The 25,771-nt window shown below is 38.0% G+C and overlaps 1 protein-coding gene and 1 long non-coding RNA gene across 15 annotated transcripts in view; one reads left to right on the top strand and one right to left on the bottom strand.

Moving 5' to 3' along the window:
• LOC147530366 (uncharacterized) overlaps positions 1-25,771 on the bottom strand; it is a 112,912-nt gene that overhangs the window by 9,609 nt on the left and 77,532 nt on the right. The gene's annotated exons all lie outside the window — the stretch shown is intronic.
• On the top strand, positions 5,288-10,344 carry LOC147530368 (uncharacterized). Of its 14 annotated transcripts, XR_015229267.1 has the most exons (7): positions 5,462-6,157; positions 6,250-7,599; positions 7,897-7,952; positions 8,080-8,186; positions 8,276-8,901; positions 8,983-9,054; positions 9,673-10,344. It is a non-coding gene; the product is annotated as an uncharacterized LOC147530368 (long non-coding RNA). The 14 variants fall into 14 exon arrangements; XR_015229259.1 differs by lacking the exon at positions 5,462-6,157 and adding an exon at positions 5,288-5,431 and having other exon boundaries at positions 6,158-7,599; positions 8,851-8,901; positions 8,983-10,344; XR_015229262.1 differs by having other exon boundaries at positions 5,464-6,157; positions 8,760-8,901; positions 8,983-10,344.

Genomic DNA, 25,771 nt, shown 5'->3' on the forward strand with positions numbered 1-25,771 from the left:
TTTGGGGAGTATCTGGATGTTGCTCTAGTTCAGCTACCCAGAATAACGTTACACCATATTGAAAGGTCAGGATATGAGTTGGAATGAAACGGATGGTTAAGATTAAAACATTAAGGTTCTCCTTATCATATGTTTACGTGGATGTCTAGTCAACATCTAGATGTGGATGTCCAAATCAGCTTCCAACTCACTACTTAGTATTTATTTTGTCCCAGTCAGCACTAACCCACTCTGTTTTGTTATATATATATATATATTTAACATTGCCTCTTCTGAATCTGAATCTATCTCTGATTCTCGGTTATAGTATTTACTCTCGGTTTGCTATCTTCCTGCAAACTAATGTGATCAAAGAGAGGTCTTAAATGTACATGAAAGGAGAATCTGTGTAAGTTCCAATATCAAACAACATCTCCACAACTGTAGCAGCTACCAGTACTTATACATTACACATTTACACTCCTCTTAGTTGTGTCTTATGTTCTTTTATATCTTAGACATATTTCTGACATGTACCCTATTTAGCTACAATCTATAATGTGGTTTTCATTATGATACTTAGGTGTTGTTTGGCAACACTAAAATAAGTTATTTTTTTACTTATTTAAGTAGAAGAGTAAAAAAAGTTAGTTTAGTGATGTGAAAATTTCGGACTTCACTTAAGTTAAAATTTGACTTTCTTTTAAAGTTCATATTTTCAGCTTTTGATTTTAAATTTAAGCGATTTTTTTTTCAACATATGCACAAATTTTATTTTACCAATCAATTTGTTTCTTTGTTTATTTCCCTTCCACAACCACAACTAAACTTCCACCACACTGTTGTACCACCACCACTATACACAACCACCACACCTCAAACCTCCACCACCACTGTATCTCAACCACCACCCCCACCATACCTCCACCACTACCTTATTGATAGGCCCAAAATAGGTCTATTCCCGCAAGCATATGGGGTCAAGTTATAGTATGTTAGTAAATCGGGAAATCGTCCCAAGGAATAGGTAGGTAACTTCGAATATTGACGGCGAGTTTAGCCCAATAATCAAAATGTCAATAACTACTTAGACTAAAACACACACACACCATCATATATTTGATGATTGATTTGTAAGAAATAAGAAAACGAATAAACTAAATAAACTAACTAAGAGAGAGGTAAGAAGATATCTAAGGTTATAAAATACACCGCATAATTTCACTTTATAAAACACGCACTTAATTACTTAAATCTCTTTTGTATTTACTCGGGATCCAATATAATGAACTATTTGGATTCCGGATGATGTTCTAGATAAACCAATTTTATAATTACTAATTCTAATTGTCTTCCTTATAGAGATTCAGATCGCTTAACTATTATTCATCATCTAAAAAGCATACTCCATCTAACAACTTAACAAAAGTATGAAATATCTAATTATGAGGCATGAGTAATGGAAAGAAAATCTAATCCATGTAGACAAACAATCAATAGACATTAAAGCACATCAAGGGATTTAATTAATCAAGACAAGTATTACAAAGATCTATTATGGGTTAATCTACAACCTTAGATTGCTAAATTAACTATACATGAAATCTAGAGTAACATTCATTGACATTGTAAAATAAATGAAAATACTAAGAAATTAATGGAAAGAAATCACCAAGAATGTTCAAATTCCATATTCCCATGTATCTCCAATTTGTCCAAGATTTGCTCCATTTGTGCTCAAGAATTTTACTCCAAGAAATCCAAGTAATAGCTATTTTATTGCCACCCAAATAAGAAAGAAAAAGAAAGAGAAGGAAGAAATTAGATGTAGAAAGAAGTTGAAAAGAAGAGATGAAAGGGGATAAAGATGATAGAAGAATATGGAAGGAAGAAGGAGAAAACTATTAATGGAAGAATAATAGTGGTAGAGAAGAAGTAGTAGCAGTAGTAGTAAGAAGAACTAGTAAGAAGAAGACTAGCTACTACTACTAATACTAAATGAGAGAGAAGAAGAAGGTAGGAGAAAGAAATAGGTAAGAGTAGGGGTGAGAATCGGACGTGTGACGCCCCGTGTTCCGAATCACGGTTTGCCCGGCAGTTTATGAAAGAAACTCGGTCTAATACTAACTCAAACCAGTTTCAAATATAAACCCAAGCCAAAACTCTCATCACGGGTTACAAATCAAGAACAAACACAGCGGAAAATCAAATATAATTTAAACCTTTTGAAAATATGCTCGGAAAATATGTAACCCAAAATAGTTTTCAAAAAGAGAAAAACAACTTGAATTCATGTTTATGAATAGTTCACAGAAGAGACTGAATTTGGACAGAGTCTCCTCTATAAATTGAACATATCAAACCTGAAAAACCTGTCAAACATTCATACATATCTCACAAACTTCTAAATAACAATAACATCAAATAAAAAGTGATGATGTGCATACTATTTACATGTGTACAACCGCAAACGAGTGAGAGAACGATCCTAACTATTCTAGATGATACGTATATAATATTAACGTTGTGATTATGTTGAAAATATAATAGAAATTATAATCTTACATAATGTGAGCCGTCGAAGTAAACTATGTCACTCCGGGTCACCAATACCTGCAACTGAACAACAACAAATAGGAATGAGATAACCCGAAGGTCAGCTCAGTAGGATACCTAGACATCCTACCCGCACCACACACATCAACATTTTAATATATTAATAGTTATAAGTGTTACATATATACAGATATATATACAGAGATATCAATATGCACACGAAGCAAAACAATATAGCAAGATAATTCTTCTAGCTTACCAAGATCACGACTGAATACGCCCTCAGTCGGGGTCACCTACTATTCGGCTAGGAAGAACCGGTATGCCTTTGTTAGTGCGTAGGCAGGCGGCGCCTTATCGAACGTTTGACTACTGCAGTGTACACATGGATCCACGTAATACCCCGGTAAGAGCTTCCGTAACTCTCCCTTCGTCATCATCGCCCATCGGGCTGACTTGTGATCTCAATACGCATCGAATAGTAAATCTCACCCAAACAATGATACGCTTAGAATATGTCATGACTTACCCAGACGACTATAAGAGTATCGTCGCTTAGTAGAGTCATATACCCACGGCGATACAATTATCTCGTCTTGAGGCGCGTCCTATCTCCGGCCAGATCTGACGCTTCCTCGCAAGGTAACTCATTGACCATTCGAAGAATACCCAAACATATGCATGAACCTATAATAATATTAAATGATCTGATAGGCTCCCAAAGCTACAAGAACAGAGCCCTCCTAACAAGTCCCATCAACCGAAGGAGAAGAGCGTTCTTGTGTCTCAAGGTAGGGTAAACCCTGTTTAAAGCCAAGCTTTTACAAGTTTTCACTTTCAGGGATTAAGTATTTTCTTATTAAGAAAACTTGGGTAAACACCCTCTTTCGGTTCGGTGAAACATTGTACGTATCAAACACAAGACATTACAGAATTCAAACCACACTTACCAGTGGCTTAGCAGAATAAATAAACAAACATGGCACTGGTCAGTCCCCTAATCACTCCAATGGTCGGAATACCCCAACTCCCAATCTCTCTTGGACCCCATTCCGGGTAAACAAGAATGGTCGTTACCAAACGGCTGGCCAACGCACCGAGTGTAACCCTTAACATGAATTCATGGCTAATCCATAACAGAAATATAAACAAGGGGACCAACCGATGCCCGGCGTCAAACAATCAATACACGTAACACAGATCAAGCGATTCCGCCTCCATGTTATACACGTAGCTCAAGCGATTCCGCCACCACGTGTTTACAATTCACAAAACGATCACACAGATCAAGCGATTCCGCCTCCATGTGATTATTTTTCAGAAAAACCAATTTGTTTTGAAAAGAGAAACATCCATAACATAGAGTACACCACATACATACATATCATACCATATCATATCATAAATTGAACTAAAGAACTATAAAAAGAAGAAAATGACTATATATATAATTGTGAAACGGGGAATACCCGTGCTCCAAGTAAGATTCATAGGATCCTACCTCTCCTTGCGCTTCCAACAGTGTCTTTGACTAAGCTCCACCTCTCCTCGAGCTCCCTATAGCAGTACAGTAGTCTCACTGGAATATAAAAGGACAAAACGGTCATTTGACAGTTACATAACTGTCAAGACTCCTCTTGCAAAGCAAGAATGCATAAAATGAATGAAACTATACTAGGAATGTCCTATCGGGCATTAAAGAGATCATTGAGACGTTCCATCGAACAACCGATACACCTTACGGACCAACCCACAAATCCATGAACTCTATTTTACATTTCCGATATCCCATAAGCTGACAAATTATATATCGAACCAAATACTATGGATCTTGAACTATCAAATCATAAAATGAACCTAATGTTACGAATCCATAACTCAACCTATTCATTTATGTTAACGGCAAGATTCGGGTAACCATCTTTATTCCAATTCATTATAAAAACTGATCCAAATATCAAATTTGAGCCGTAAAATAATTCGACAGCAACCCGTCTATATATGAACACCCCAAAATAGTCTATAATATCCTAAACATCATCCTGAACATAAATCATTCGACGAAATTAAAGAATAACTGCTCCAAATTTCGATCCCAAATGAAATTATACCCAACCATACAGTTATCGAAATAACAACCAAATAACCACCAAATTAGGACGAAATAGAAAATTCTAAACGGATAGATATGTAGAACAAGTCGAATAGAATTACCTGGAACAAGTTTCATTAAATTCCGACTACTGAATGCGAAGAAATCGACGAAACGAATCGGACCATTAAACCACCCAATATTCTCTCATCTCTCGGTTTTAAGTCTCCCAAAATCAAATAAGTGAACTGACCCTTTCAATTTACCAAAAGTGGATCCAAAATGTTAAGAAGTGGGTCCACAAATATCTATATAATAAGGGAGGAGGGTATCTTTTCCCCCTCTTCCCAATGGCTAGGATTTATCTATACAAGTTATATCAAGTGGTTGAGGATTGAGTGTTTCAAAAAAATTCAAAATTGGTTGGTCTAGATCTAATGATATTTCATCCAACCATAGAGATGATTGCAGGGAGCATCTATCAAAGATACCCTTCACAAACAAGCCCATCTTCCCGCCCAAGCTTCATTCTCACGCTCTCTCTCTCTGAAGCCTCCTCTATCTTTCATTTTTTTTTGTGCAAACCTCTTTCCCCCTCATCTCCTCTCATCTGAGACTCTCTCATCTCACCGCAGGTATTTTCTCTCTATCTCTATCTCGCTCACACAGACAGAATGTCTCCTGCTCTCTCATCTTCTCATCTAACATCAATCTCTCCATTTCTGTCTCTCTCTCACGCACAGACTCTCTCAGGTTTTCAAGTTTTCTATTTTTGGATGTAGGGTTCTAATGGTAGCAGCTCAGGTACTTTCTTCTCAAAAAAATTGTGTTAGGTTAAATTTGTTGTTTAGGTTAACTTTCCATGTTATTAGTTGATCATAGTTTAGGTTTGATAATTTTAGAGAATGTTTAAAACAAACTAAACTTGCTAGGTTAACTTGATATGGTTTAGGTTTGAAGCTATAAGGTTAACATTCAAACTTTTAGGTCTTGCTAAGGTTTAGTTGATAATCAATTTTTATGATTTTTGATTATTGTTGAGAATGTTTGGGTTTAGTTTTCTATGAGAGTTGATCTATGAAATCCCTTAGTGAAATTCTATGAAATCCCTAAGTGAAATTGTTCAATTTGAAATTTGACTCATTTTGATTGTGTTTTTATTTATACTGCTTTTATGAAGCTATTCATTTTGAAATTTGGGTTTGTATGTAGTTTTAATTAGGTTAAATAGGACTTTTGATAATTGTTTGTAGGTTAAATTGTTGTGTTAGTTTTGATAACCTATATAACTGTCGAAAATGTTTGGGCTTAGTTTTGTGTAGTTCATTGAACAAATATAGCAATTGCAATTCTTTAGAAGGAATAATGAAATTGATGTTTCTTTTCATTAAACAAATATTTGGGTTGTTTTCATTCTATCTTGGATGGGCTAGAGTTTGTATTAAATGTTCGACATCTCGCTCATCTCCTTCCCGCTCATCTCCTGCTTTCTCTCATCTTCTCATCTCACATCAATCTCTCCACTTGCAGGTATCTCTCTCACACTCCCTCTCGCTCTCTCTCACGCACAATCTCTCTCAGGTTTCAAGTTTTCATGATACTTGGTAATAGTTTGGGTTTAGGTTAACATTGTAGGGTTTAAAGGGTAGCAGTTCAGGTAATTTGCTGTTTAGGTTAACTTTCTTCCTTTCTGTTTAGGTTAACTTGCTATGTTAGTTTTCATGATACTTGATAATGGTTTGGGTTTAGGTTAGGTTAACATTGAAGTTTTAAGGTTAACTTTTAGGTTAACTAGAAGTGAACTTTTAGGTTAACTTGCTGTGTTAGTTTAGGTTTAGGTTGACACAAACAACAAATTACCCCAACTGTTAGGTTTAGGTTCACTTGATGTGTTAGTTTTGCTAACTTTTTAGAATGTTTGACTGAAAGTAAACTTGCTAGGTTTAGGTTAACATTGAAACTTTAATTCTGCACCCAACGTATTTTGATGAAATGTCTTATCCACAGTATGTTATCTATATATTTAACCTGCATTCCATTTCTTTGTATTATCTTTGTAGTATTAGTTATCTTCTGGTGCATTTCAGATCTACTAAGTTACAGAATTGTACAAAATTGTGTTTTGTATCTTGAAGTACAGGTTTTGGTTGTCTTTGGGACTCTAATGTCTATATTTCATTAGTTTAAATCTTCTTCCGCTCTCTCATCCCATCGAAGGTATACATCTATCTCTCTCTCGCAATTTCTGACGCACAATCTCTCTCAATTTCTCACTCGCACCTGAACCAGGCGGAAGGTACTATTAATTAAAGTTTGGTGATTGAAGAAAAGTTGCAGTTGAGATCTAGGATTCTAGGGCTTGGTATTGTTTAATTTGGTTCATTGTTACAGACATGGCTAATATAGATATGGAAGTTGTAAATGAAATAACATCCTTAAATCTGTAATTGGTACAACTTTTGGAGGTTTCTTCACTAGCAATTAAATCAAATCCCTAGCTTGATGGAGAGCTATTTTCGCTGCGACTTTCACTTCCCAAAACCAGTCGAAAGGTATAATTGTTGTTAACTTTTATCTTATGTTAATTAGGTTGATCTATGATGATTAATGGTGATTTAGGGGTTCCAAATAGGCAAATACAAAAAAAATTAATTTAGGGCTTCCAAATTGAGATAGGGTTTGATTAAGTTGATATTTAGGGTGTTCCGAACTCAAAAAATGTTCTAGGTCATCTTCCAAACACAAAAAACTGATTTACAACTTTTAATTGACGTAGGGTTTTGATTTAGTTGAAATTTAGGGCCTCAAAACACAAATATTTGATTTAGGCTTCCAAATTGATGTCGGGTTTTAATTTAGTTGAAGTGTCAACTATTTTGCTGTTATTCGTTTACTCTTTTGCTGAAGTTGAAGACTTGAAGTGTAAGTTCCAAATGAATAAAAGGATGAAGTTGAAGTGCTGTTCTAAATATGTGAGTTGATCGTTATCCATTTACTCTTTTGTGGATTTTTTATCCTACGGATGCATTGTTTTGATTTGTGAGGTATTTCAAAAATACGCTCCTCTTATGTGCCAATAATTAGATCCATCTAATTTTATTGTTTTGATCTATCACAAATACAATTAATGCGTAATCTGTTTCTCTAAATTGTAGTTCCCATTCTATTATGCATTAAATGTACTGTTCTTCACTTTTTCTAGGATTTTCAAGAAAACCATTCTTACTCCAAAATTCTTTAACAACACTTTAATGTTTTTCCTTTTATAGCTGGGAAGATGAAGCTGTAAAGAATAAATTCAAAGTGAATGGAAGAATTTAGTGAGGTCTCTCTCTCTCTCTCTTTTTACATTAAACCCATCTGTAGTTATTTCAAATTTTTTTATGGGTCAGTAACTATTTGAATGCTTATTCTGTAACCATATGATGAGTTAGAGATTGATCTCATTGCAGAAGATAAGATGTTCGAAGTCGAACCCATTCCAGCTGATGCAGCATCGTAAGCAAGATCGCGTCAGCTTCTCCCTTCTTCCTCAACCTCTCTCACGCTCTCCTCGCAGGTAGCTCTTTCTCCCTACCGCTCTTTGTCTGTCTCTCCCCCTCTATTTCAAATGTACAAAATTGATTTAGTGCTTCCAATTTAACGTAGGGTTTGATTTAGTTGATAATTAGGGCTTCCAACACAAAGATTATATTAGGTCATCTTAAAAACACAAAGATTGTATTAGGTCATATTCATAGCTGAAATCTTTAGATGGTGTTGAAGGGTTAGAAGGAAAGTTATGACAATCTGTTAATTCAACAATAATCTCAAAGTGTTGAAGGATTGGAAGGAAAGTTATGACGGCATTTTGGAGTGGGAGATATCACAAACCAAGCTTCTGTCGAGGATTGGCGTTGACCTGTTGTAGACAACTCTGAACTCAAGCAATTTGTAGATAACTTTCTACCATTATATTGCAGATGTACATGCTTTTGTAGGATTTTATTTGAGTTACTCTAAATCCCTTTTTTTGCTCTTTTATTGATGTTTTGACGTATTGGTTAGGATTGTCATATGTTAGAGGAATTCATAGCTATATTTGATCCCTGTAAACTCTGCTTCACCTGAATTGTTTTGTCTTGGTTGCCAGTGAACTTTCAAACAACAACCATGATCTATCCCAGTTAGAATGTGAACTGCTTTTCTTATCGGGAACTATTATGAAATTTTTTGAAGTCCAGGATTAGGTACAAATGGGAGAAGCAGTTATTGGTCGTTCGGAAGATCTTGATGTAAGTGTTCAAAAAACCCAATTTTCGACTTTCTTAGTTTGATATTAGTATGAACTAATCTGTTTCATGTCATTTAAGCAGCAAGTGGTAACAATCCAGTTGAGCCGTTGGCAAACTTGAGAAAATGCAACAAATTCACCAAACCGCTCTTAGGTATGATTAAATGTTGTACACCTGATATTTTATATCTCACTTTCTCTTTCTTCATCTCTCATGCTCTCTCATTCTCACCTCATCTTCCTTATCGCAACACCAAACACTCTTTCGCTTTCTCTTTATATGTCTGAGTGTCTCCTTCTCTCTCACACACACCCATACACACTGTCTCTCTCCTTCTCCATCCCGGTTTTTGGTTTAGGGTTTTGACTAATCTAATTAGGACTTCAAAACCGAACCACTACTGTCACGTACGCTTTTCTCCCTAACTCATTTTGTAACAACTCGATTTAGGGTTTCAATCATTAGATTTGGTGAATTATTAGGAGTTGTAAGCAAGTAGATAAATGGGTATATTGTTCTGATTCCCCTCTATAAATATAAGAAAGTTTGGTTTATTTCTTGGGTTGAATTTTGTCCACTTGATTGAGTTCTCCTATGCCTATTTGGACATATTACTCTCTTCAATTCATGGTTGACACTTATTTTTATTGTTGAAAACACCAATGCAAAGTATAGATCATCTAATGTAGGTGCATCTTAATGATTTTCATTTTATTAATTCAGTGTTTATGTTTATATTTGTGAACTGATACATCTTTGAACTATTAATAGGCGGCACATGATTTAATTGGTTTACCATTTTGAGACAATCATCAGGGTTCCCCAAGTTCAAAAGACAGGGTGAAGACATATTTGTCGACCACACATTGGCTCGAAATGAAGCCTTCTATGGGTTTCAGTTTGTACTGTCCCAATTGAGCGGTTGGCAATTGCTCATTAAGACCAGCCGAAGGATTGAAGCAGGGTAAGATGCATATTCATTCAAGGCGAAAAATAAATGAAGAATACCGATGTACCAGAACCATTCATGACGAGAAAACTAGACATACATTCACTGTGAACTTTCCTGATTATTTGACTCAAGACCAGTGCACAGTGAAGACTTCCTGTTTGGGTAGTAACACAATGGACAAACATGGAGTTGGACGAATGGAAGGAAACACCAATGCATGATGTGAACATTAAGGAGTAGATTGTCCTTCTGAACCAAGCTCAAGCTCAATAGGCATATGAAGAGGATGAAGATATGTGTGGTGGTGTCAAAAGAGTCTAATGTGCCCTGCAGTACGGAAGTTTATGAATTGATTCTTCTTCGCGTTTGTTTACTTGAACTGATTTTGAGTGTTTAGCTCATGTTTATTTCAGTAAATATTTGAGATTGTATGGTTTGCTCTTTAAAGCATTTGAAAAAACTGTCCGTGCCCCACGGGCACGGGTTACACCCTCGTTATGTAACAAAAACCAAAGATCTTTTTCTTTATAAACTCATCACAGAATTCAGGAAGTTCAGCTTCGACTACCTTTATCGATCTTCTTCCTTTTAGCTGTATTGGGTTCAGAGAAGTCTGAGGAGCAATGGCATGGGTTGGAGACAAAAGACCTATTGTTTCATTTGTCTACGATCCCTTTGAAAGGAAAGCCATGCCCTTAAGTTTCTCGAGTGCTATAGGGAAAACATGTTTTTCTCGTACTGGAAGAACACGAGAAAAATTTGTTAACGAAGGAGATATACAAACCGACGAGAAATCTTTTTTGTGGCAGCAAATAAGTCGAGTCATGCTATTATTCAGTTCAAGTTCTTCATTTAATCTGTTAGATAGTTTGACAGTCTGATCAGTTTTGTAATTGGCTCATCAACAGTCTAATTTCAAATTTATAGTGTCATTACAGTAGACTAGAGAAAAATCATAATCTTCTATTACTCAAATAGTCAAATCCTCTGCAAAGCAGACAAAAGCAACTCGTTAATAAGAGAACGAGATTCACAATAGTTAGTGTAGAAAATTAGAAAGCTTACTATCTTATAAAAGTGAGAGATTCGACATACTCAAAGCTTACTACATCACCAAAATAATCTAAATACGGGAAAATCCCAAACAAATTAAGAGTGAGAGGTACACAACATTTTGTGCCTAGTAGGTCTAATAAATTGTGTTATTCTCTTTGAAATTAATCAACTACATGAGGAATCTTACCTCATTGTGTCAACCCTTCCAGCTCTGGTGTTTCAGAACCTTGAGTAGAACCAGGGAATGATGTCCATATCGCATTGGAGAATTTGGAATGAGCACATTAAGTTTTCATCAACACTCATCATTATCAAACCACAGTAGTTGGGGGCTGAGAATGTTTTTACAAGTTGTCTTTCAGCAAAGAATTCATACTCATCTTCGCAGCCTGGACTAAGAGTAAAATCATGTTAAAAAAGAGCAAGTGACATGACAAACCTATAACTGAAACATAGCAAAGTCCAAGTTTGATAACAGATAACCACATGGGCACGACATATAAGGTCTAAATCTTGCTTCATTAAGAACTCTGCCATGACACCAGGTCCAAAGGTGAACCAAACTTCTCCATCCTTCATTCCCCTTCGTATCTTTAGCTGGATCTTACCAAGGCAAATCACAAAGTAAGTCTGTGTGTCTGGAACATCTATTCGACAAGTTATGTTCCTGTCCTGATCCAAGTGCGACAATTCATGGGAAAGGCCACAATGCATGCACAAAACATTATCGAGTATGACAGCTGGCACATGAAGGCAATTAAGACAATCCGTAAAGGTCTTCAAGAGTTTCACGTTAAAATGTCACTTACAATAACACAAGAGATCAAGTCAATGACTACAAATACCTAAATTTCCTCTATAGTATATACGCAAGTGAAATATAATTTGTCCTAGTTCATTGGATTTCTAAAAAATGGTGTCTCAGATGTCGAAATAGCAGTTTGACAATCAATCAGACAACACTCAAATATTCAATTATCTAAGTTTGGCCTTTTTAACCCTTTTACCCGACTCTTCTATCTATGTACTGAACTTAAGAGCATTATTCGACACCTAAAAATTTGAGTGTAGTCCAATGCTATCAAGGCGAGCATAGGTTTTGGTTAAACATCAATCTAGAACATAAAATAGTTGATTTCGGATTCAGTCAATAAAGAAATCAACCAAGACTTGAAAGGAAGATCGAACTAACCTGATGAAGGTAGTATGATATGTTCAGACAACTAATTAGTGGCATAGAGTTTAACATTTATTGCTCCACTATTGTCTTAAGCTCGCGTGGTAAAACTTTCACCATCCCAACTACCACTCGCAAGGATGCAATGAAATCATTTAGATCAAAAATATCTTGAAATTCACTACAACCCAATTAAACATATAATCAGTGAATAGTATCTCTTGAAATTAAGAAACATATGGAATTTGGAACAATATCGAATTTACCTAAGATTGGCCCAGAAAGAAGTTTATTTTACCGGGTCAGTCGGACACCGGACTCCAACTTCATCGAACCGGTCGACTCGGACATAAACTGTTGGTGACTACCTATTTACACGGGCGGACTCGGACGGCCACTCTCACGAATTCTTTGTCCATTGACCGTCCAAGACCGTTTATTTTACCGGGCCATTCGTGTTAGGAAAAATAACCTAATTAACTTGTTGAGGAATATGAAGATAAACGATGAGAAAGTAAAAGTAGAGACACCAAGATAATTTAACGTGGCAAAAACCCCTCCAAGATAGAAGGTAAAAAAACCACGGGACCCAGTCCAGAAATCTTCCACTATAAAATAATGGGTTACACAATTCTTCACCAAACCTATGGTGGATAAACCAATTGTTCAAGATGTGTGGAAACACTCTTGGATAACAATTCTTCCCTAAACAAATAGAGGATTAACCAACTCTTCAAGATGTGTAGAAATAACAACTGTTCACCAAAACTATGGTGGATAAACTGAACAAAGAAACAAAGAGATAGAAATCTCTTACTCGTTAGGATCTGAACAAATCCTAGATTACTAAAGCTTGAAGAATACCACAAACTAAATTGCTTCACAAGATTAATAATCTTCTTTTCTTCAAACCAATATTCTTCTCTTTCAATCTCTCTTGAAAGAACCACTTCAGAAATCTCTCTTTCTCTGACTTCTCTTTGTTCTGGAAGTTGTTGTGTATAATCTTTTCCCTTTCATTCCCTTTTATAATGATAAATAAGGAGGTTTACCAATAGACATAGGAATTCCTTTTTATGCTTGAAAAAAATAGAAACTTCTATTTTTCCCCCAAACAAGGAATAAGGGAAATCCTATTCCAACTAGGAGTCATTTAATTATAAAGAGGGACCCCAACAAACTCCCCTTCCCGACTTATGAAGAGGGACCCACCATTCCCAAACCTTCAACCTCGCTACATAGCTCATGCTTGCCTTTGGGTAATGGTTTTGTCATCAAATCTGAACCAGTGCCGTCAGTATGGATTTTCTCGATCTTCAACACCTTCTCTTCAAGAACATCTTGGATCCATTGGTATCTCACATTTATATGCTTGGACTTTGAATGGAAACTAGAATTCTTACTGAGGTGGATGGCACTTTGACTGTCGCAATGAATAACATAATTATCCTGTTTCATGCCAAGTTCTTCTAACAACCTCTTCATCCATAACATCTCCTTGCAACATTCTGTAATGGCAATATATTCTGCCTCTGTAATAGATAAAGCTACACACTTTTGTAATTTAGATTGTCATGACACTGCTCCCCCTGAAAATGTAAATAGGTAGCCTGATGTGGACCTTTTGGAGTCTACATCTCCTGCCATGTCTGCATCTGTGTAACCGACTAATACTGGCTTATCATTACCAAAACATATACGAGCTTTAGACGTACCTCTAAGATACTTCAGAATCCACTTCACTGCTAACTAATGCTCTTTGCCTGGATTGGCAAGAAATCTGCTTACTACTCCAACTGCAAATGCAATGTCCGGTCTCGTACACAACATTGCAACATCAAGCTTCCTACAGCTGAAGCATAAGGAATTTTCTCAATTTCTTCTTTCTCACTTCTAGTTGATGGACACTGATCACGAGTCAACTTGAAGTGACTGGCTAATGGACAACTCACTGGTTTTGTCTTGTCCATATTGAACCTTTCTAGAATCTTTTCAATGTATCTTTCTTGTGATAGCCAAAGTTTTCCAGCTTTCCTATCACGAGAGATATGCATGCCAAGAATTTGTTTTGCTGGACCCAAGTATTTCATATCGAAATACTTGTTTAGTTCCTTCTTTAACCTGCTAATTTTATTAGCATCCTGACCAACAATCAAAATATCATCAACATAAAGTAGAAGTATAATCAAACTTCCATCAGGAAATTTATGAACGAAAACACAATGATCTGAAGTCGTCTTGTGATACCCTTGATCCTTCATGAATGATTCAAACTTTTTGTACCATTATCTTGGTGCTTGTTTTAGCCCATATAAACTCTTCTCTAACTTACAAACCAAGTGTTCCTTACCTTTAACTTCAAATCCTGTAGTTGTTCTATATACACATCTTCCTCCAAGTCACCATGAAGGAAAGCGGTCTTGACATCTAGTTGCTCAATTTCTAGGTTCGTACTTGCAGCCAATCCCAATACTAACCGTATAGAGGACATCTTCACCACCGGGGAGAAAATCTCATCAAAATCAATACCCTTCTTTTGCCCAAATCCTTTCACCACTAGACGTGTCTTATACCGTGCTTGTGAATTTCTTTCTTCGGTTTTGAGTTTGAAAACCCATTTATTTTTAAGAATTTTCTTATTCTTATTTATTTCAACCAACTTAAAAGTGTTGTTCTTATGCAATGATTCAATCTCATCTTGCATAGCTTTCAACCATTCCTTGTGTTCATCATCTATGGCTTCTTCATAACACTGTGGTTCTCCACTATCTGTAACCATCACATACTCGTGTGGAGGATACTTGGTAGATGGTGCTCTCTCTCTAGTCGATCTTCTCAATTCAGCTGGTAGTTCATGTCGAACTTCCATTCCTTGCTCAACATCATCACCCATAGGAACATCTTCATGAGCTTCATCTTCATGCTTTTGTTCTTCACCTGCATTATCATGCATAACCTTAGAAGAGATATGTGGATCTAGATCAATGAGATCATTACTATGATTCTCATGCTTCTCAACTTTCCCGAAGTCCTCAATAGTTTGATCTTCAAGAAAGACCACATCTCTACTTCTAATAATCTTCTTATCGACTGGATCCCATAACCTGTATCCGAATTTCTCATCTGCATAGCCTAAAAAGATGCATTGCTTGGCTTTATCATCAAGCTTTGCTCTTTGATCTTTAGGTATATGCACAAAAGCCTTGCAACCAAACACCCTTAGGTGTCCATAACTGACTTCTTTCCCAGCCCACACTCTCTCAGCTACATCTCCATCTAGTGGTGTTGAAGGTGATAAATTGATCAGATAACATGCAGTACGCATTGCCTCACCCCAGAAGCTTTTAGGCAGCTTTGCTTCTGAGAGCATACATCTGATCCTGTCCACAATAGTGCGGTTCATGCGTTCTGCTACAATATTTTGTTGTGGAGTTTTAGGAACTGTCTGTTCATGTTGAATACCATGGGTTTTGCAATACTCTTCAAACGACCCGATGTATTCTCCTCCATTGTCAGTGCGAATGCACTTCAATGGTTTTCCTGTCTCCCGTTCTACCATGTTATGGAAATTCTTGAAAACTGCAAGTACCTGATCTTTGGTCTTTATGGCATATGCCCAAACTTTCCTAGAAGCATCATCTATAAAAGTAACAAAATACAAAGCACCACCAAGTGTTTTGACCTTTAAAGGTCCACAAACGTCAGAATAAACAAGCTCCAAAACACTGGATTTTCTTTCAGATGCATTCCTTTGAAAGGAAACTCTGTGTTGCTTTCCTACTAAACAATGAGAGCAAGCGTTTAAATTTATACCTTTCATGTTCGGTAAGTCTTGTCGTTTAGCAAGGATTTGAAGTCCCTTCTCGCTCATGTGCCCGAGTCTTCTATGCCAAAGATCAGTGGAAGAATCTTTTTCAACTGCATTCAATTCTGCTTTACACAGTTTTACTTGAGTCCTGTATAAAGTACAACACTTCTTCCCCCTTGCTATCACCATTGACCCTTTTGTGAGCTTCCACTTTCCATCACCAAAGTGAATGTGGTACCCTTCATCATCTAATACTCCGGTAGAGATTAGGTTATATCGAAGATCTGGTATATGCCTCACATTCTTCAGAATCAATGTACTCCCTGTGCTCGTCTCAATTTTCACTTCTCCAATTCCTACGATTTTTGAGAAACCTAAGTTTCCCATCCTGACTTTGCCAAGGTCACCAGTTCTGTAAGAGTTAAAGAAATCCTTACATGGAATATCATGATACGAACCAAATGAGTCAACCAACCATGTTGTTTCTGGTTCTGACTCAGCCATACTTAAGCAAGTGTCTCCACAACCTGAGAGTAAGATAATGTCATCACCTGAGGCAACTGCCGCAACATTATCCTGCAACCACTCTTGTAATGACCCTTTTTTCCACAACCAAAACATCTAACTTCTTTCTTTGGTTTTGATCTCCCCCTTGACTTAACACGGTTATGAGGTTTTCTACTTTTACCTCTCCCCCGTCTTTCTGTAACAAGTGCCTCTGAATGAGACTCGTCTGACGATGATTTCCTTCTTGTTTCTTCATTCAACAAACTACCTGTTACGTGATTCATACGCATTATGCCATCAGGAGCAGAATTGTTAAGAGACACCACCAATGTCTCCCAACTATCTGGTAAAGAATTTAGAAGAAGTAAGGCCTGCAACTCATCATCCAAAACTAACTTCATTGCAGAAAGCTGATTTACTAGACTTTTCATCTCATTCAAGTGTTGAGCAATTGAGGTTCCTTCTTTATATTGTAATTTTCCTAGCTTTCTAAACAAGTAAGCCTTTTTGGCAGCTGTCTTCTGATCATATAATTCTTTTAATTTCCTCCATAGACTAAAAGCGGAAGTCTCCGTCGATACATGATGAAAAACACTGGGTTCTACCCATTGTCGAATAAATCCAACAACCTTACGATCTAATACCTTCCAGTCTTCTTCATCCATCTTCATCGGTTTTGTACCGTGATTTTCAATGGGTGCAGCTAGGTCTTTGCAGTATAACAAATCTTCCATTTTTGCTTTCCACATCAAGTAGTTTTCCTCCATCTAAACTAATCATTCGATTAGTATTCACTTCCATATTTCTGAACAATAAATCCAGCCTTAGCGCTGGTACCACTTGTTAGGAAAGATAACCTAATTAACTTGTTCATGAATAAGAAGATAAATGATGAGAAAGTAACAGTAGAGACCACCAAGATGATTTAACGTGGCAAAAACCCCTCCAAGATAGAAGGTAAAAAACCACGGGACCTAGTCCAGAAATCTTCCTGTTGGGTTTTACGCCCTTCTACTAGTGTTTATAGCGGAATTAAGACATCTAATGTCTACACTAGTATTCCCAGGATCACATGCATAAGCCTATGATAATCATTAATTAAAACTAGAAAGATAAATACCTTATTCGCTAGTTTTCCCTCGAACCTTTCCAATTGCTTATGAGAAGATCAAGAGCTTCAAGTGTAGCTCCTCTACTTGGGACACGAGCAATCAATTTGATCTCCCACCTTGTTGTATAGCTAGCACACCAATGGTGGTTGGAAGAAGAACTCCTTTCTTCTTGACTAGATATATAGTTAATGGGAATTAGCTCACTTTCTCCTCTCTACTTGATGTGGTAGAGTAAGAAAGCTTAGAGAGAAATTCCAGACCTTATTCTCTGCCCTAAGAGTGTTTATATAGAACCCTAATAAGAATCCACCTCCTTTTAGGTTTCCCAAAACACCCTTTAGAATAAGATTAAGGGAAATAGTCGAAAATAGCAACTATTGGTATTTTCTCAATTCCCTAAGGAGATGACGTCCAAACCCAGCCACAATTTGCAGATTTAATTTTCATAACATAAGAATCCGAGCCCTAAAAGTGCCCGAATCGGCCTAGGCCCAAAAACCCTGTTTTTTGCCTTTTTGTACTATCTTTGCCTAATTCCTTTTTAGGCCTATGAGATATGTTTATGGGACACTCCCATGATTATATCTCACTCCCACTAGTCATATCCTAGATCAATTTGTCACTCTTATGTGTAACCCGTTGTAGGATCCGATCGAAGTTAGCCGCGAATTACTTCGTAATTCGACGATCGTAGTTGGTCTCTAGCTACAACTCTACGATCCCTAAATCAATCGGACTTGATGATCTTCCACATCAATTATCCTATCCGACAAATTGTTCGCATTGTCACCTTGGTCGAAGGACATCTCCTTCAACTCCTTCAGACTCCCACTTGGACTTAGAACAAGTACAATGCTCGATTCCCATGTCACTTAGTATCCCATCTGATACGTCACGTTATTCAGACTTTCTTGATCTCGAGTACAACTGTCTAAACAAATGATTAACTTTTAATCCATTTGAGCACGGCCATGCATTTTCTGTTGCTGCTCGTCAAGTGGCCCGAGGACACTGCATCCTAACATGGTTAGGAGGACATAATCCATTCTTGCGCTCCCACTCAACTTCATGTCTATCCTGTCCTTCCCAGTATCCGCCTTTATAACCTCCTTTTACGGCGCGGCGTTTAACGGAACATTCCTTACATAAGATGAGCTGAGCACTCATGTTTTGAGGAATCTCTTCAATCTTGTCTTTATGAGAAGTTTGACGATTTCATCATTCTTTGGATGAACTTCTCATGTTGAGGGTTATTCCAGTGTATAATCCCTATTATGCACTCACGTAGTCGAATCGAATACACTATTCCTATAGCCCATGAAACTGCGCTATCCCATCGAGTCCCGTACTAGTCTTCGTGAGTCATTGTTGTCCATACAATGACCTGGACTAGGGAATTGATAATGAATCACTCCAAGTTCACTTAGTAGGGTTTCATTCATCAGATCACGTATCTGACAAGCCTACTCGGAGCGTTTTCTTTATCGTGTGGACTGTCTCTTAAAATACCAAACCAAATTCTAAGGACAAAATAAAATTTCTTTTATTTTATTTATCGAATGTAAGTAATTAGGCACATAAACTCTTTATGAATCCAAATTACATTTGTTGCCATTCCCCAATGCGCTTTATACCAATGTCCCTCATGTGTGAATCATGTTTGGGCTGAGGTAACGGTTTGGTCAACGGATCTGCAACGTTATCATCCGTATGAACCTTGCAAATTACCACATCTTTTCTTTCTATGATTTCTCTAATCAAGTGGTACTTCCTTTGGATATGTTTGGATTTTTGGTGCGCTCTTGGTTCCTTGGCTTGGGCTATTGCTCCGTTGTTGTCACAATAGAGAGTCACGCCCTCTTCCATGCCAGGTACGACACCAAGTTCTATCATGAACTTCTTGATCCAAACTCCTTCCTTTGCAGCTTCCGAGGCCGCTAGGTATTCTGCTTCAGTGGTAGAGTCTGCAACTGTGCTCTGCTTGGAACTTTTCCAACATACCGCTCCTCCATTCAGACAGTAGACGAACCCAGATTGTGATTTGAAGTCGTCTCTATCCGTTTGAAAGCTTGCATCCACATGGCCTACAACTTTTAGTGTGTCTTCCCCGCCATATACCAGGAAATGATCCTTAGTCCTTTTCAGGTACTTTAGGATATTCTTGGCAGCGTGCCAGTGCGCTTGGCCTGGATTTGATTGGTAACGGCTACACATGCTCAAAGCATATGAGACGTCTGGGCGAGTGCAGATCATGGCGTACATGATTGATCCTATTGCCGAAGCATAGGGTACTTTCATCATGTGTGCTAGCTCATCAGGACTCTTAGGACACTGATCTTTGCTAAGCACCATACCATGTGACATGGGAAGGAATCCTCTTTTGGAGTTTGTCATCTCGAACCGTTGAAGAATCTTATCTATATAAGTTTCTTGACTAAGTCCGATCATCCTCCTTGAACTATCTCTATAGATCTTGATTCCCAATATGTATTCTGCTTCCCCTAAGTCCTTCATCGGAATATTGTTTCCTATGACTAATATGTCATCGACATAAAGGACTAAGAAAACTAGGTCGCTCCCACTAACCTTCTTGTAAACACAAGATTCTTCTGCATTCTTGAGAAATCCAAATTCTTTGATTTTCTCGTCGAATCGAAGATTCCAACTCCGGCTTGCTTGCTTGAGTCCATAAATGGATTTCTTAAGCTTGCAAACTTTTCCAGCATTTTTGGAATCTACAAAACCTTCGGGTTGTGTCATGTACACATCCTCTTCCACGTGTCCGTTTAGGAAGGCGGTTTTGACATCCATTTGCCAAATCTCATAATCATAATGAGCTGCAATTGCTAGAATGATCCGAATGGATTTAAGCATTGCGACAGGTGAAAAGGTTTCATCATAGTGTATACCATGAATCTGTTTGTATCCTTTCGCCACGAGTCTAGCTTTGAAAACGCTAACGTTTCCATCCTTGTCAGTTTTTACTTTGAAAACCCATTTGCATCCGATTGGTTTTGCTCCATCGGGCAAATCGATCAAGTTCCATACTTGATTTTCTGACATGGAATCCATTTCCGATCTCATGGCTTTTAGCCATTTTTCGGAGTCGGGGCTCGTCATAGCTTGGTTGTAGGTACTCGGCTCATTATCTTCTAACAGTAGGATATCTGTTTTCTGAGATAATTCCTGGAGCCTTTGAGATCTACGAGGGGCCTGAGCAACTTTTGGAGTGTTCTCAACTAGTTAAGATGTCTCCTGCGAATTTAATTCGACTTGAGCGGGAGGTACTCTCTCGACCTCATTTTCCTCTTCCATACTTTGTGTATAGATAGGAGCCGCTAAACCTCTTGATATCTCTATATCTGTGTTTATTTGTTGCTCATATCGAATTTCATCGATAGCTACATTTCTCCCACTTGTCTGTTTGGAAAGGAATTCCTTTTCAAGGAAGACACCATCTCGAGCAACAAACACTTTGTTCTCAGATTCGTGGTAGAAGTAGTAACCCCTTGTCTCTTTTGGATAGCCCACAAAGAGACATTTGTCTGATTTAGGTGCGAGTTTGTCTCCTTGTAAACGTTTTACATAAACTTCGCATCCCCAGACTTTGAGAAAAGACAGCTTTGGAACCTTTCCAAACCATAACTCATATGGCGTCTTTTCTACAGCTTTTGACGGAGCTCGGTTAAGTGTGAAAGCAGCCGTTTCTAGAGCATACCCCCAGAACGTGTTGGGAAGATTTGCTAAACTCATCATAGATCGAACCATGTCTAACAAGGTGCGATTTCTCCTTTCAGAAACACCATTCATCTGGGGTGTTCCTGGCGGAGTGAGTTGAGATACTATACCACAACTCCTAAGATGATCGTCAAATTCTTGACTCAAATATTCACCACCTCGATCGGATCGAATGGCTTTTATTTTCTTGCCAAGTTGATTCTCTACTTCGTTCTGAAATTGTTTGAACATGTCAAACGATTCGGACTTATGCCTCATCAAGTATATGTAACCATAACGAGTGAAGTCATCCGTGAACGTGATGAAGTAGCCATAGTTACCTCTCGCCGGAGTACTCATTGGTCCGCATACATCCGTATGTATGAGTTCCAAGGGTTCTTTGGCTCGGTCTCCTTTTCCTTTAAAAGAAGACCTCGTCATTTTACCCATTAAACATGATTCGCATGTGTCATATGATTCTAAATTATACGAACCTAGAAGTCCATGCTCATGGAGCTTCTTCATGCGTGTCATGTTAATGTGACCCAAACGACAATGCCAAAGGTAACTTGGATTTGAATCATCTGACCGTAGCCTATTGGTTTCTATGTTGAAGACTTCGTTCTCAATATTCGTAATATAGAGACCGTTGTATAGCTTAGCACTGGTATAAAACATTTCACCTTTGTATAAAGAACAGCGCTGGTTTTTTATTAATAGGTGATATCCCTCTTTGTCTAATTCTGAGACAGAGATAATGTTTCTAGAAATAGAGGGTACATAATAGCAATTATGAAGTTCTAAAACTAGACCAGTTTCTAAAGGTAGACTGAATGTTCCTACAGCTTTCGCAGCAACCGTTGCTCTATTTGCTACTCGTAGGACAAGCTCCCTTCCATATAAATACTTGATTCCCTTAAGGCCCTGCACATCATAAATGATATGAGCACCACATCCGGTATCGAATACCCAGGATTGAGAATCAAATGTATTTGCTAAGTTAACTTCGATAACATAGATACCTTGGTCGGAATCGCGAGTTCCTTCCTTTTTCCTTTTGTTCTTCTGAATCAGTTGAAGTTCTTTCTTTGATTCAGACATTCCAATGCCTCTCCGGATTGCCTTGGAAGTCCCGTACTTCCTCAACCGTGATTTGTTTCGGGACAAGTCCCTTAATCGACGGATGATTGTGTGCGCATCCATTTTCCTGAATCTCTTTTGAAGATTAGGCTCCATGGTTGCCAACATAAGGCAAGTTACTGAAATTGATTTCATCCGGATACTTTTGGCCTGTTTTTGTTCCTCAACCTTTGAGTTCGCAGTTATTCTTGGAATAGGGGTATCCAGTACGCTTTCTTTGTTTGTAGACTTGAGAACACTTCTCAATCTCTTTTCCCAATCAAGGAAGTTATCCATGTTCAATTTGTCCTCATCAAGGATTGAACATAGGTTGAAAAGATTGATTTTTGCCATAGTAAAACAACATGAAACAGAAAAAGGATTTTGCTAAGTATTACATTCGATAATTTTTGCAAAAAGTTCTAAGTTTTTGCCACATTATTCAAGATAAAACATGTCCCTAGATGAATAATGCGATTCCGAGATCCCATCTCTCAAGGATTAAGCGGACTAGGGCCCTGCCCTTAATTCCCATTGATTTAGGTGAGTGAACACTTTCACTGATCATACCGTATGATTCTCGGTTGATGGATTACATGTTTAGTGTAAAATCCATCCTTTTGCCTCGAGTATCCAAGACTCTCTTGCTAATCTCGTTGAGTAGAACCATTTAGACATGTAGGCCTCTTCTATAGGCCTACCCGCAATGTCCCAAGGTAGAGGAGGTACTCTGCGAAGGCCGACCCACCTTCCTCGAACAAGGGCGCAAGGAGTGTCTTAATTTGGATAGGCACTGTACTCAAAATTACTTTTAGGGACTTTTACGCTAGTCTGGCGTTCGTTTTAGTGAACTAATTAGCCTAACTAACATCCACGACATAAAGCGTAAATAAGTAAGTAAATGCGCGCGAGAAAGTAAATCAAGCACATATGTATCCTAGTATGGCCCTTAACCTAGAAGATCTAATCTCCTTTGGTTTGCTTCTTGTTTCGTCTTTTGGTTCGTCTAGATCTCCATCTTTGAACCTCCATTGATTTCTCCCACTCACCTTAGGACTCCTTCCTTGAGCTTCTTCAATGGACTCATAAACCCTAAACTCTAATTACAAGACTCAAACGATTCGCAGATCGTGTAAACTTGAAAATTAAAATTATTACAAATTAGGCACCCATCCGTGCTCAAAACAAAAATAAGAAACACTTTCTATGGCCATACTAGTTTCCGCATTCACATCACATGCAATCATATAATGTATTTCAAGGCTAACAATTATATATGCATGTATATCCGGGAGATACTTTTGTCGACATCCATATGTCATGTACGTACCTTAAGTCTACATCAAAGGATTAGACTAATGGTGCGTCTTGGTTTGATTTTAAAATCTGATTTTAAAGAGAAATTCCGTTTGGGCTTTGAATGGCCCGGGTTTATTTCGGAAATATTTGGATTGGAATTTGGGAGAAAATTTGGATAAAACTCCCACTCGAATAGTGGTCCCTTTTCGTGGTCCGAAAAGCCTTGAAAAGACCCGGGACAAGTCCTAGACAAGTCCCGGCCCAAGCCCAAAAAGGGGCCCGGACAAGGTCCGGACATGGCACGGCCCATAGGGCCGGCATGTCCGAGCCGAGGCCAATAGGCCTGATCTCGTCCTGGCCGGAGCCAGGACGCTAGTCCAAGCACCAGACGCGTCCTAGACGCATCTGGTGCTGGACCGGACCAGCACTAAGTGTCTCGGATTCAGTCCGAGACACCCAGGACCCCAGACGCGTCTCCAAGACGCGTCTGGTGGTAGCTACTGGTCGCGTCTGGAAGACGCGACCTGGATTAGCTGGACGCGTCCCCAGACGCATCCATCAGTAACCTGGGACGCGTCTCTCAGACGCGTCCTCCAGGCTACTGGTCCGGCCAGGAAGCTTCCTGGCCGGACCTATTGAGTTTCTAAAAACTCAATAGTTTCTCCTTTTTTTTTTTGTGTTGCAATTCTAAATTGCTATTTCCAAAATTTGAAACACTTCTAAAATATTTCAAATTCTTTTTAGAACAATTCTAAATTTCCAAATTTTGTTTTTCACAAGTTTCCAAAACTTAAAAACAACTCTTATTCAAACTAATTTGGATCAAAATTTTAGGTTTTGAAACTCTTTTCAAGAACAAATTTTGAAATCTTTTGACAAATACTTGAATCTTATTCAAAATTAATCAAAATTTTGTGTTCAAAACACTTTTAAACACAATAATCTATCTAGAAAAGCATGGAATTGGTCCAAAACTTAGATAAGATAGGCTAATTGCAAGAGGCTCTGACGCCACTGTTGGGTTTTACGCCCTTCTACTAGTGTTTATAGCGGAATTAAGACATCTAATGTCTACACTAGTATTCCCAGGATCACATGCATAAGCCTATGATAATCATTAATTAAAACTAGAAAGATAAATACCTTATTCGCTAGTTTTCCCTCGAACCTTTCCAATTGCTTATGAGAAGATCAAGAGCTTCAAGTGTAGCTCCTCTACTTGGGACACGAGCAATCAATTTGATCTCCCACCTTGTTGTATAGCTAGCACAATAATGGTGGTTGGAAGAAGAACTCCTTTCTTCTTGACTAGATAGATAGTTAATGAGAATTAGCTCACTTTCTCCTCTCTACTTGATGTGGTAGAGTAAGAAAGCTTAGAGAGAAATTCCACACCTTATTCTCTGCCCTAAGAGTGTTTATATAGAACCCTAATAAGAATCCACCTCCTTTTAGGTTTCCCAAAACACCCTTTAGAATAAGATTAAGGGAAATAGTCGAAAATAGCAACTATTGGTATTTTCTCAATTCCCTAAGGAGATGACGTCCAAACCCAGCCAAAGTTGGCATATTTAATGTTCATAACATAAGGAAACGTCCCTCCAAAAATCAGCCCAATCCGAGCCCTAAAAGTGCCCGAATCGCCCTAGGCCCAAAAACCCTGTTTTTGGCCTTTTTGTACTATCTTTGCCTAATTCCTTTTTAGGCCTATGAGATACGTTTATGGGACACTCCCATGATTATATCTCACTCCCACTAGTCATATCCTAGATCAATTTGTCACTCTTATGTGTAACCCGTTGTAGGATCCGATCGAAGTTAGCCGCGAATTACTTCGTAATTCGACGATCGTAATTGGTCTCTAGCTACAACTCTACGATCCCTAAATCAATCGGACTTGATGATCTTCCACATCAATTATCCTATCCGACAAATTGTTCGCATTGTCACCTTGGTCGAAGGACATCTCCTTCAACTCCTTCACTTCCACTATAAAATAATGGGTTACACAATTCTTCACCAAACCTATGGTGGATAAATCAATTGTTCAAGATGTGTGGAAACACTCTTGGATAACAATTCTTCCCTAAAAAATAGAGGATTAACCAACTCTCCAAGATGTG

This window comes from Eschscholzia californica, unplaced genomic scaffold (genome assembly GCF_041429995.1).
Source record: "Eschscholzia californica isolate CP2 unplaced genomic scaffold, dmEscCali1.0.p SCAF_7, whole genome shotgun sequence".
In the NCBI taxonomy this organism is placed as follows: domain Eukaryota; kingdom Viridiplantae; phylum Streptophyta; class Magnoliopsida; order Ranunculales; family Papaveraceae; genus Eschscholzia; species Eschscholzia californica.